Below are 12,209 nucleotides of genomic sequence, written 5' to 3'. Positions count from 1 at the left end.
TTTAAAAATCATGAGATTTTTAACACTAACACATGTGCAGTCCTTTTTATCAACTTCCTGGTTTCTAAGCCGTTAGACATCACATTTTTCAGCTCTCCTCCACAACAATCAGGATTAGAAACTTACTTCTTGTTTTAAAGGGAGTTATTTCATAGTGATTCTCATAGAAGATGGAACCACCAGTCTCCAGGAGCTGAGACTTTAAGAAAAACACCAGATATGAGCGCTGGCTGGCAACACCAAAACCAGATGCGAGTTTGGTTTTGGAAATGGTTGTCATTGGCTTTTCTCCATCTCTCTATGTATTTCTAGTGTAAGAGCCATGATTTCAGCCCCAAACCAGGCAAAACTCAATGATGTTGCCTGAGTTTGCTTTTGACATTTTGAGTTTGTTGGAACCCCTGCATTCAAAGTAAAACTCAGGTGCAAACCCCAGCCCCCGGAAATCAAAACACAGAAGACTCATGATGCAACCCTTAGCAATGGTAATCACCAGATTTCTCACAGCTCTGATCTTCACAGGTTTAAAGAACAACTCTAATACTGGAGCAAACCTGAAACAGTGAAAAGAGTAACTGACAAAGAGATTGTGTTAGGTAAGCACTGCCCTGGGTTCTGCTAGCTCTAAATTCACTCTGATGCAGAGAACTCTCAAAATATGGCATATGTGGGACTCAAAGTGCTTCCAGCTTCTAATCAGGGGAGGCTGCACCAGTGCAAGCCCTGATTTAAACAAGTGCAGCGTGTCTACCCTGAGAGGTTGCACTTGTGGAGCTACATTGGGATAGCTACACAGGGGCAAAGATCCCAAACACAGAGATGTCCTCAGTGAAGCTCTTTGTTCTGAAGGTCCCTTACCTCTGACAGTCACAGCAGCTTCTGCTGCTCGATCCATGGGAAAGGCATACAGGCCTGTGCTGATCACAATAGCAGGATGAAACAGGACAAGGAAATGGGCTGTGAGAGGGCAAGAAGCCCAGCTTTACATTTGAAATGTTCAGCAATCCAGACTTAGGAGAAGCTCAGATTCCAGTGCATTTCCAGATCCAAACTCCATAACTCAGCTCTGTCTTGATTTAAACACAAGAGATGGACTTAAGCTCCAAAATCCCACTTTGGCTTTCAAACATCTCAACGTTCAGGGGTGTCCAAATCTGGGTGGATTAATGTAGCCCAGGGATCGGCAACCTTTGTCACACAGCCCACCAGGGTAAGCCCAGCGGGCCGGGCCGCTTTGTTTACTTGCTGCATCTGTAGGTTCGGCTGATCGCGGCTCCCACTGGCAGCAGTTTGCCGCTCCAGGCCAATGGGGGCTGGGGGAAGCGGCAGCCAGCATATCCCTCGGCCCACACCGCTTCCCTCAGCCCCCATTGGCCTGGAGCGGCAAACCGCGGCCAGTGGAAGCCGTGATCGGCCAAACCTGCAGACACGTCAAGTAAACAAACCGGCCCAGCCCACCAGGGGCCTTACCCTGGTGGGCTGCGTGACAAAGGTTGCCGATTCCTGATGTAACCTATTTTAAATGTCAGGACAAATTTGCAAAATGCAGATCAAGAGTCAGATCTCAAACGGCCCACATTTTGTGCCTTTAGATCTCTCACTGCAGTTACCGCAGGCCTGATTCTCCAGTTAGGCTGCTGTAGATCAAGGGTAATACCACTGAAGCCAATAGCCTTCTGATGGTGTAAAGCCACCGTGGGAAGAGAGTGAAGCTCTGAGGTCAGAATATTCTCTCCATAGGCATTGGGAGGAGGTGCACACTCAATTTCATTCAATATATTTACTCCACCATTTACCTATCAGTGACTTTAAGGGCACCTCGGTAATCACAGTGAAACTTTTATTTTCAGAATTTGCAGCAAGAAAAATAATACAGTTTCACTCGAAAGCCAATTGCCTGCATGTCTCAGGAGAGCAATAATCTAAACCCTATTGGAATGCATTATGGCAGTGCCAGGCAGTCTATAAATGGCTCTGACATGGTGTGAATACACTTTTGTGTCTTTTGCCATCTGCTGCTGTCATTAAAAAATTAAATTTCCATCTGTTTTCACACTCTTCCTCCACTTTTCCTGTAGGTTTCTGATTAATTCTGTTTCTTGGTAGCAAAGACCCCATGTCTCATCATGGGATGTGGAGGATCTTTATGTGTAATGTTAGGGTCAGGGTGGAAAGACCCAGCCTGCGATTATGTTTAAGATGTTAATGTTCACAGGATGATCTCTGTCATGCCACTTACTTAGTTTCCCTGTTAGTGCCATTTGGAATCAGTTCATTTTGCTCTTCATATTAAAAACAAACAGAATGCCACCAATATTCTCCCCAAAGCACATTAGTGGGACACACTCAAACTGCTTAGACCCCACGTCTGAATGTTTTTTATTAAACGTCGGTGTGAGTAGGGTTTGCATTTCGTTCGCTTGTGCTGCTGCAGCTCTGGGGTCATGGGTAAAAATCTGAACGTGAAACTGACTAGAACCAGGTCATGAAACCAACTAGCTTAGTTTCCTTCAGCTTGAACAAGGAGGCATAAAAAGTGAACAGAGACAGCAGAAGATCCATGACTCTGGAATCTGATTTCTTGGTTGGTCAAATAGGGCACAAGTGCAGGGCAAAAGGCTTATTTCTTTTTGCAGGCCTTTGATTAAGGGGGTGTTGAGTGACAAGGGTTTGGAGTGGTTCTGAGCTGAGTGATCACAGGTGGAATTCATTTTTGCTGGGGAAGCAGGCTGAGCCTTTTGTGTTGGACTGCCAACATGTTCTAAATAAATGGTAAAGGAAATGGGGCCGGATTTTCAAGAGCGTACAGCACTGGCCTAACTCTGCTGCCACTGAAGTCAATGAGAGCTTTACCATGGGATGCAGCAGAAGCAGAGTTTGATCAACACTGTTGAAAATCCCTAGATTTTTTTAAAACTCAGGTTTTAGAGTCAAAGATATTAATACACAGATATGGAGTTTTAACTCACTTTTATATGGAGTGACCCTGTAAGTGCATTTTATACCTACAATTGTCTTATTGTGCGTTCTTTGCGTTCTATCCTTTAGAATAGTTGTTTGGTGATATCCCCACACACACATCAGTTTGTCACATCCATTTATTTCATCTTAAACTTTGATTGTAAGCTGGGCTGAGTGGGGGCCATCTTTCTGGTATATGTATGTATAGCACCTAGCACTGGAGGCCCAAGCTTCTAGTTATGACCACAAAACAAATAAATAATATATATTCCTATGTTAACTAACTATAATAAAATAGTACAGCACTTAGTACTAGTCAATGACTGGGGTTCCTAGATGCTGCTGCAATACAAATAAATAACAACAACAACAACAACTCCCTTTAATAAGGCAACCAAGCAGAAGTAGCAGGTAACCCTGCCTTAGTGAGGGAACTAAACTGGGGACTTCCTGAGAGAAGTAGAGTGGATGGTTATACAGCATCTTTGGCAGGGTTGAACGCCATTCTGGTCTAATGATTAAGAACACAGCAGGCACCTGTTCCTTTAGCTACCACTGTCCCTTTAAAACAAGAACCACTCACCTATACATTTCCCTCCACCAGCAGGAGCAGCCAGATCTTCAGAGATCCACGGCCCTGTAACTAGACAAGAAACAAAGAATTAGTAAAGAGTTACAGGCACGCGTCAGAGAAGCAAGCCACAGCCTTTATTTTAAAGAGGTAGGGTGGGGTAGTGGTCTGAGAGCCAGGTATGTCTCTATTCTAATCCCACTCCTTCCCTCCCTCTGTAGCCAGTCACTTAACTTCTCTGCCTCTGTTTTACCCACCTGTGAAATGGGAATAATAAATCCACACTGTGTTGAAATTGGGATTAGTTAGTGTTTATATGATGCTACCTGGTTCCAAGTATTATTAATTATTTATTAGTTCTGGCTGAGGTGCTTACATGGCCTCCATTGCCATCAGGTCTGGGCACCACCCAATCTATAATGGATTTATTCTTACAACACCTCTCTGAGGCACAGCAATGCTGAGGCACAAAGAGACTAAGTCACCCAGATGGTCTGTGACTGAGCAGGGAATTGAATCCCCATCTCCTAACCCACAAGCTTCCTGTTCTGATCACGGCACCACCCTTCCTCTCCTTGGTTCTAGCAGCACCTACATTGTGTCCGGCTCTGAATAGACACAAAGCAAGAGCAGCCCCTGCTCCAAAGAGCACCCATGTAAAAACCCAGGAGTTTCATTATAAAGCGGCTGTAAACCGACATGGAGACTGTGAGGCGCGCTACAATGACAATATAGGGAAACTGTTTTGGAAGAAGAAAAGGAGTACTTGTGGCACCTTAGAGACTAACAAATTTATTTGTTAGTCTCTAAGGTGCCACAAGTACTCCTTTTCTTTTTGCGGATACAGACTAACATGGCTGCTACTCTGAAACCTGTTTTGGAAGAGCTCTTAGCAGCATCCACTTCGTGTAGGTTTCTTAAGATAAGCACAAAAGTGGGGTAGAAGCCTGAAATTCAGGGGATCCATGGATTTGTGCATGACAGCTGACAAGCCAAAGAAAACAAGGATAAGCTTTGTATCTACAGAGGAGTTTATTTTCTGCATTTCTCCCCCTTGTTCTTTACAGTTACAACACGTGCAGGAAAACAGTTCTTAGTGCCTTCCGAATTTGTAAGTGACTGCAGCTTATTCCCTAGTGGAGTCTCAACAATCCTAGGGAACATCACAATACTCACATTCATGATGCCATCAAGGGTCATGAAATCACACGAGGAATGAACAGGAGCCATCAGACATTTAAGACACAATGCTCTTGTTCCCATGCAAGTGTCCCTGATCATGAAAAGTTGGAGAAGGGAAATGCACAGTGGTTTGATCAGAATACATAGTATCTTGTAGTTCTAGAGTAGCTTGGATCTCAAAAACTTTACCCATTACACCTTCTAAAGTATATACGTGGGAATCACTTCATCCACTGCTGAAATGCACCCATCACTGGGGTGGAACATGGATGTGGTTTAACAGCTCCTGGTAAAACTATGCCAACAAGTTTGGACAGCAAGTGAAATAGAATTATGCATCTCATTGAAACTGCAGAGGGAATTAGAGAAACAGACTGGCAAAACCCAGGCAGGACTAACACCCCTTCCTCCTACCAAAATTACCATTGGATTTGTTATGTCAGAGATTGGTTCTGTGTGTCTGCGAAAGGACAGCACCTCCGGCAGCAGGGCATTTCCTAAGACAACACCGGGGCATTGGTTCATCACTAATTCAGAGGAAAGAGTGCCATCGGCTGAATCACCAACATTGTACCTCATTGCTCTTCTTGGATTACTGAGTCAGCCACCTTACTTAGCTTGCAAGAGCTGACAAGAACACAGCCCGAGGTGGGCACAGGAATCAGCAGGGCTGCCAAGCCACTCACAATTTCCATTGATTCAGACTGGGAACATCAGCAAATTTCTGAGGATGCACCTGGGAAGCGAAGGTCAGTCTGCAGGGTTGTTTCCTCCAGGCCATGTGCCAAGACTCAATATTAAGCCTGGCATTATAAGGCTCCTAAGACAGTGGCAGAGGGAGGGCAGCCCAGGCCTTTCCTTTCTCCCTTCATTTCACCCACAGCTCGTGACTGGCCATTGCTATGGGCACTATAAGCTTTGAAAGAAAAGGGAGGAGGAAAGGTGAATGGAAATCCAAGGAAGACATGAGCACAGTTGCTGACAGCAAGAGGCGTTGCAGCCTCAGGGACTCATGAGTCAGGTTCATGCTGCGAGTGGCCATCAAACAGAGACTGGATCAGCTACGCTGGCAGCACAGCATCCTTTTTACTTACTCTGATGCTTGTCACAGGTGCTTCCCTGACTGTAGCCCGGCTGCAGCAGCTGCAGGTTCCCAGAACCTCCCCCAGTCAAAGACCTTACCAGACTACGTGCAACTCCCTGGTGTTGAACCCAGGCAGCAGCCTGCAGCCCAGCAACTATGGCTAGCCAATAAATGCATTGCTGACAGCAAATAGCAGCTGGGTTAGAATTGCACTCAGTGCAGTGACCGCTGGGCTCCTGACAGACAGCAGGGTCCTGTTGTCTGAACTCAGCGGCTGGCCGTGATTCATGTCCATGCAGGCAACGCTGACGCTCTCATCCTCTAAGGGGCCTCCTCTCTACCACTGTGGCACAGTTGTTTCAGCCGAAATTTACATAACGCCACCCACAATCCCTTGCATGGGTGTTTTAACTGTTACTCTTTGGCGGGTCTCCAGCCCAATTAGGACCTTATTGTTTGACAAAGCCGATACTTTTTTTCCCTGGCTGAGGTGACAGCTGCACTCCAGTAATGAGCCCTAAGAAGGGTATGTCAGGGAAGGTGGGAGCTTCCATCTCCCTAAGTCTATTGTGGAGCTCCTTCCCTTGCCTAATGACTTGGCATGCTCCATTGTGCCTGCACATTAGTGGTGATGGGCACAGCTGCCCTCACGTGGCTCTGTACTCTCAGCTTGTAGAACTTTGTACAGCACTGAGTTCTTTCTTCCGGCAGGGACCAATGAGGCTCTGGTACCGTGTCAGGGCCCAGCTACACTGTAAAAAGAAACCTATTAGGGGCTCCATTTACAACCCAGTTGCCCCCCAGCTTCTTGGTTGCATATTGTAAAATAGATGGGACACAGTTGTCTCCTCGAACTGTGCTCCAGTTGCACGAAGCAAGGCTGTAGCACAATTTGATAGTATGGTTCGGGCCCATCTACACTGCAGAACCCAACCACGCTGTAACTGGGTCTCTGAGATTGTTATTTTATAATGTAGGAGCACCCACGAGAAAAAATTAGCAGGTGCCAATTCCCCCCTAGGCCCTCCCGCCAGCGCCTCCTCCCTGCCAGCAGCCCTGCCGATCAACTCCTCCCCGTCCCTCCCAGTGTCTCCTGCATACCGTGGAACAGCTGATACTGTGGAGGGTGAGAGGCACTGGGAGGGAGGGGGAGGAGTGGGGACAGGGTGCTTTCAGAGGAGGGGGCAGGAAGAGTCGGGGTAGGGTTAGGAGCTTGGGGGAAGGGGTGGAGTGGGGGCAGGGGTAGCGCAAGGGCGGGAAGAGGCAGGGTGGGGCTTTGGGGGAAGGGATGGAGTGGGAGGGAGGGCCTGGGGCGGGGAGGGGGTCAAGCACCCCCCGGGTTGAGAAGAACTCGGCACCGGTGCTGGTGGAGACTGCTATCTCGCCCTCTTCCCAGGGCATTCTGGCAGGGCATGGCACTGCCTGCCAGCGGCCCCAGGAGTACACCATAGGGTTCCCAGTCTGCAACGGCACAGCACGAAAGCAAATCCACGCTGCTACGGAGGAGGTACGGGGGGAGTGGACATTAAAGGATGGGAAGTCTTCAGAAGGGTGAATTAGCTGGCCAGGGCCTGCTGGATTCTGGGGAGTTCAGTGCGCGTGGAGGCCAGTAACATTCCACTCTGTTCCTGGGGCAGGTCCTAACTCTGATCTTCCGCTCTCACTCCATGGGCTCATTTCCAGCTGACCCCAGTGGAGAGTTCAGCAAATAGAGGAAGAGCAGAACAGCCAAGACAAGCTCCATTGTGATGATCCAAGCAGGGAACGTTAAATGCCCTCGGAGGTGCGAAAGGAAAGGACTTGGTTGTATACCCATGTCTCTCCATGTTTTCTGTCTCAGCGCAGACAGTTCCATGGCCTTGCTCCATTCTGGAGTCTCTATAGCTCTGCCCTGGGCAACCCTTAGGAGCAAAACAAGTGTCCCTTTCGTCATCAGCCACATTACTTTCAGCTTCCCACGTGAAGACAAGACAGGGCCACTTTTGTGGTGGCTGCCATTTTGGCTGATGCCAGGGATTGAACAGAGGACCCCTAGTGCATGAGTTGCCAGGGATTGAGCTAAAGAGCCAGGCTGGCACGCTGAGCGCTGTAACAGACTCCCCCTTCCGTGGATCAGGCACAGAGGAGACATGCTGAACCATGAGTCCATCGCCACATGCCCTGCAGTCAGCCAGGGCTGGGGGAGGGATTGGAGCTGTGCACCCATTTTATAACACACCTGTCTTTGGTCACTGAGCGTAATTGTTTCAGATTTGGGACCAGTTCCATATCTGAGCCTGGGATGCTGCTTTGATGAGGCAAGACACAGCATGCCTGTGCAAGTTGCAGTGGGGGAGATTTAGGTTGGATATTAGGATAAACTTTTTCACTAGGAGGGTGGTGAAACACTGGAATGCGTTGCCTAGGGAGGTGGTGGAATCTCCTTCCTTAGAAGTTTTTAAGGTCAGGCTTGACAAAGCCCTGGCTGGGATGATTTAATTGGTCCTGCTTTTGAGCAGGGGGTTGGACTAGATGACCTCCTGAGGTCCCTTCCAACCCTATGATTCTATGCCAGAGCAAGGGAGTGCCGGGGTCTTCCACACAGACAATCTGACAGAGACCGTGGGGCAAAGAGATCTTTATTTGTAATAAAATAACAAGTCCTTATAAATCACTCCTAGCCCTTTTTAAAATATTGCCAAGACAGTCCACTTTAAAACATGCCCATTCACCCTCATGACATGGTTAGGATCCCACAAGTACACGAGACCAGCTTGCATTGGTGGCATAGACTGGGACAGATGGCCCCCACCCCTAGAGGCAGCAGACTCCGCCCTTTGGTGAATTCAGTTCCTTTGTCAGGACTGGGAATTCTCAGGTTGTTCTCCCCGCTGTATCTCACCGCGACTCTGCCACGGTATCTCACAGTTATGTGCGTCTGCTCCCCTCCCCACGCTGCACGCCCATGTGCTGGCAAAGAAAGAGTGAAGGACACGCAGGTGTCATGAGCGCCCAAGCCAACCGCGAAGGGCTGCCCAGCTGCACCAGGGCTCTCCATGCCTCGCTCACTCTTCTGGGAGAGGAGGGATTCCATGACCCCACCCCTCAGAGACCCTCGATCAGGCTGGCCTGCCAGGGGGTTGTGGGCGATGGCTCCAGGCACAAACTGCAGTCGGCAGCATCCCAATCTAGCCACTTCCAGCAGCAAAGAAAGTGCTGCCTGGGCCAGCAGATCCAGATGGGGAGGGGTCCCAGTAGCCCAAATCCCCTAGGCAACGTCCACAGAGGTTTTCAAGGTCAGGCTTGACCAAGCCCTGGCTGGGATGATTTAGTTGGGGATTGGTCCTGCTTTGAACAGGGGGTTGGACAGGGGTGAGGTCCCTTCCAACCCGGATATTCTATGATTCTATGATACACAAAAGAGCTCCCTCCTCCCCACTCTGTGAAGCTCAGATGGGCTCTTCCTTGGGCTACTGGTACCTATCCCCACAGAGCAGCAGGGCACATGCTCAGGTCATGCTGAAAGAAGTGATCAAGGAAGCAAGGTTGCCACACACCGAAACTGATGGCAGGCTTGTATTCCCGTCAGCGGCTTGCATCTGCCTCTCCTCAAATAGATCCAAACCTCCCTCCCCCCTGCAAACCTAGCTGGGATTCCCCCACCTTTGGCCACCTGGGTTTGGTACATCAGAAATGCCGGAGCATGAACTTGGTACAGAAAACATTGTGACGCTCCCGTCATCTCTGGGCTCATGCAGCTGAAGGCCTGTGACGACCCCCGTTCAGGTGACGGCCAGGGCCGAGGTCAGGTTTTCCTGGTCCTTCCCATGAACACAGGTCTCTGGTGAGATGTTGCCATGTCAAGCACTGGAGTGCTCACCTCCTGGCCACCAGGAGAGGGCTGGTACCCGGCCTCTCCGACCTGATGGCAGCGATCTGTCCCTTCCATCCCAGCTCGCGCTCCTCTCCTAGATCGGGAGCCACCAGCCTTGCCTATGGGTTGCAGCACAGCAGTCGCCTGCCGCTAAAATGTTCAGTGTCTTCCCCGCAGCGATCTGGCACTCGAAGCGGAACCTTTCTACCCTGCCAGCCAGCCTGCGGGATGGTGAGCCCAGCCAAAACTTGGGCCACTCGGCTTCCATCAGGGCAGGACGCGACGCATATCCCACTGCCTCACTGATGGCACGGAGGATCCACGAGAACAACCCAATCTATTAAGGAGCCGCAGAAAGGATTTCGGTGACCAGGGCAGAGAATGCTCCCTGCGCCTGCCCCTTGATTTAGCTTCGGCCCCAGCCATGCCCTTTTATGGTGATTTGAATGGCCAAGGGAAGGCTGCAGTCTGCGCCCGTGCCGGAAAAGCCACCTCCAAATCACCGTGATGCAGCAGTGCGGCCGTCTCCCCCACCCCAGCCATCAATCTGCTCCATCACTCCCTGAGAGGAGCTGCCTGGCTAATTACTTAACATGCCACAGCTTGCTGGAGTTCGGAGCAGTGTGACAATCCCAGTAGTGCGGTGTATGCAGATCCATTAATAAATCTTTAATAAACCCTGTTAAAGAGAGGGGGAAGGGACGGGGGAAAACACACGGCACAGATGGGTTCCCATGCAAGCTGTTCCCGGTGCCTGTGGAACAGCGCCTGCTCTTTCATGCGCTCTCCGCTGCTCGCCTCGCGTGCTGCGCTGCTCCTAGTCTCACAGCATCTGGCTCAGCAGTTGTTGTGCGCCGGATCTTCACCTGACTGCCTGGCGTCTCTGGACAGCGTCATGCCCGTGGGGGTAGGAGGTGTGATGATAATGGCCGGGACTCTCAGGTGTTTGCTGTTCACCACGGGGGGCTGGCTGCTCCCACTGCTCACACACGATTTAAAGCCTGAGAGAGCGAGATGAGAAAGAGAGAGAGAGTCAGGGCCATCTGGGGGAGCCCAGCTCGCTGGGAGATAAACTGGGGGGGAGGGCAGGGCTGGGGAGAGTCAGGAGGCAACGGATCATTTTCTGATCCTCTGCGCATTTCTAGGGCCCTTCCTTGCAGGAGATCCAATGAACATTATTTATTTGCACTGCAATAACACATAGGGGCCTCCATCATAGACGATCCCACCCACAGCTGTGCTAGGGGCTGTACAAACGCAGCCAGAGGTGCTCACAGTGGTATAGCTATCCCTGCATAGGAAGGCATCTTTGTACTGGTCTAACTGGGTCCATGCTAGGGGGTTGTGCCCATCTAACCAGCTCGGTAACAGAAAGTCACACCCCTGCTCAGGACAGTTATACCGGTACAAAAGCCGTGTGCAGACCAGGCTTTAGTGCACCCACCCCCTTCTTTAATTAAACCTCGTGCTAGGGATGGGACTGCTCGTGGGGAGGGGGAGGGAACAGAGGCATGGGGGAGTTTGCGGAAACTCTCCCTCCCCATCTTGTAACGCAATTGACTGTTTTGCCAGGGATGCTTCTGAAAACAAAGCATAGCAGCTGCTCTCCCTTGGAAGCCAAGCCCGCCCCACGCTTACCACTCCGATTCTCCTTTAAGAGTAATTCCTGCCCTAATTGATTTGTAACACAGTAGTACCAACAGGACCCATCTGACAGCAAGACCCCACTGTGCTGAGCACCCCACCCCACACACAGAGCCCCTGCCCTGAACATCTTACATACACGAGACAAAGGGTGGGACGGGAACCAGAGGCCCAGATGCCCAAGGTCACCCAGCAAGGCAGGGATAGAGCTGGGAATAGAATCCAGATCCCCTGATTCCCAATCCAGTGCACTCCCCCTTAGATTAAGATGAACAGCTTCTAAAGCAGTGTTTCTCAAACACAGCCACCCGGGGCTTTTCTTGCGGCCACAGGCTCCTGGGTGGTGATTGGGGGCGGGAAGCAGCAGCTCCTCCCCAGGGTCTGCCAGCAGGGGTTGGGCCCTGCCCCCGGTGGAGCCATGAATGCCAGAGGAGAAGGCAGCTGGTGTGAATTCCCCACCTTCCTGGGGACAGTGGGGCTCAGACTTCTGGCTTCAGCCCTGGGGCGGCGGGCTGGGGCTCCTAGCTGCGGGGCAGTGGGCTCTGGGCATGTGGCGGTAGGCTCCAGCTTCGGGTGCTGGCCCCACACTTACTACCCTCGACATCACTGCTGGCCCTGCCGCCTCCCCCGGCACCCCATCCATTCCCCCATTGCCCCTGGCTTTCGCTGCCTCCCCACCCATGTTCCCATCCAGGGCTTAATTTGTCCCCCAGCTTGCTGGGGCTGAGTAAGTCTGCTGTGAAAAGTGATATGTGTATGTTTGTCAATAACACTTTTCAGTGCCTCTCAGCTCCTTAGCAGACTTACTCACTACCAAGTCTAAAAATAAATAAATAAATAGAAATGCAACCAAAAAAGCAAAAGAAACAACAACAAAAGACAAGAACATGCAAAGCGCCTTATTTGTGTTTTAA

The sequence above is a fragment of the Eretmochelys imbricata genome, chromosome 12, assembly GCF_965152235.1.
Source record: "Eretmochelys imbricata isolate rEreImb1 chromosome 12, rEreImb1.hap1, whole genome shotgun sequence".
Lineage (NCBI taxonomy): Eukaryota > Metazoa > Chordata > Testudines > Cheloniidae > Eretmochelys > Eretmochelys imbricata.
The sequence above is the reverse complement of the archived record's forward strand: the minus strand, read 5'-3'. Positions refer to the sequence as shown.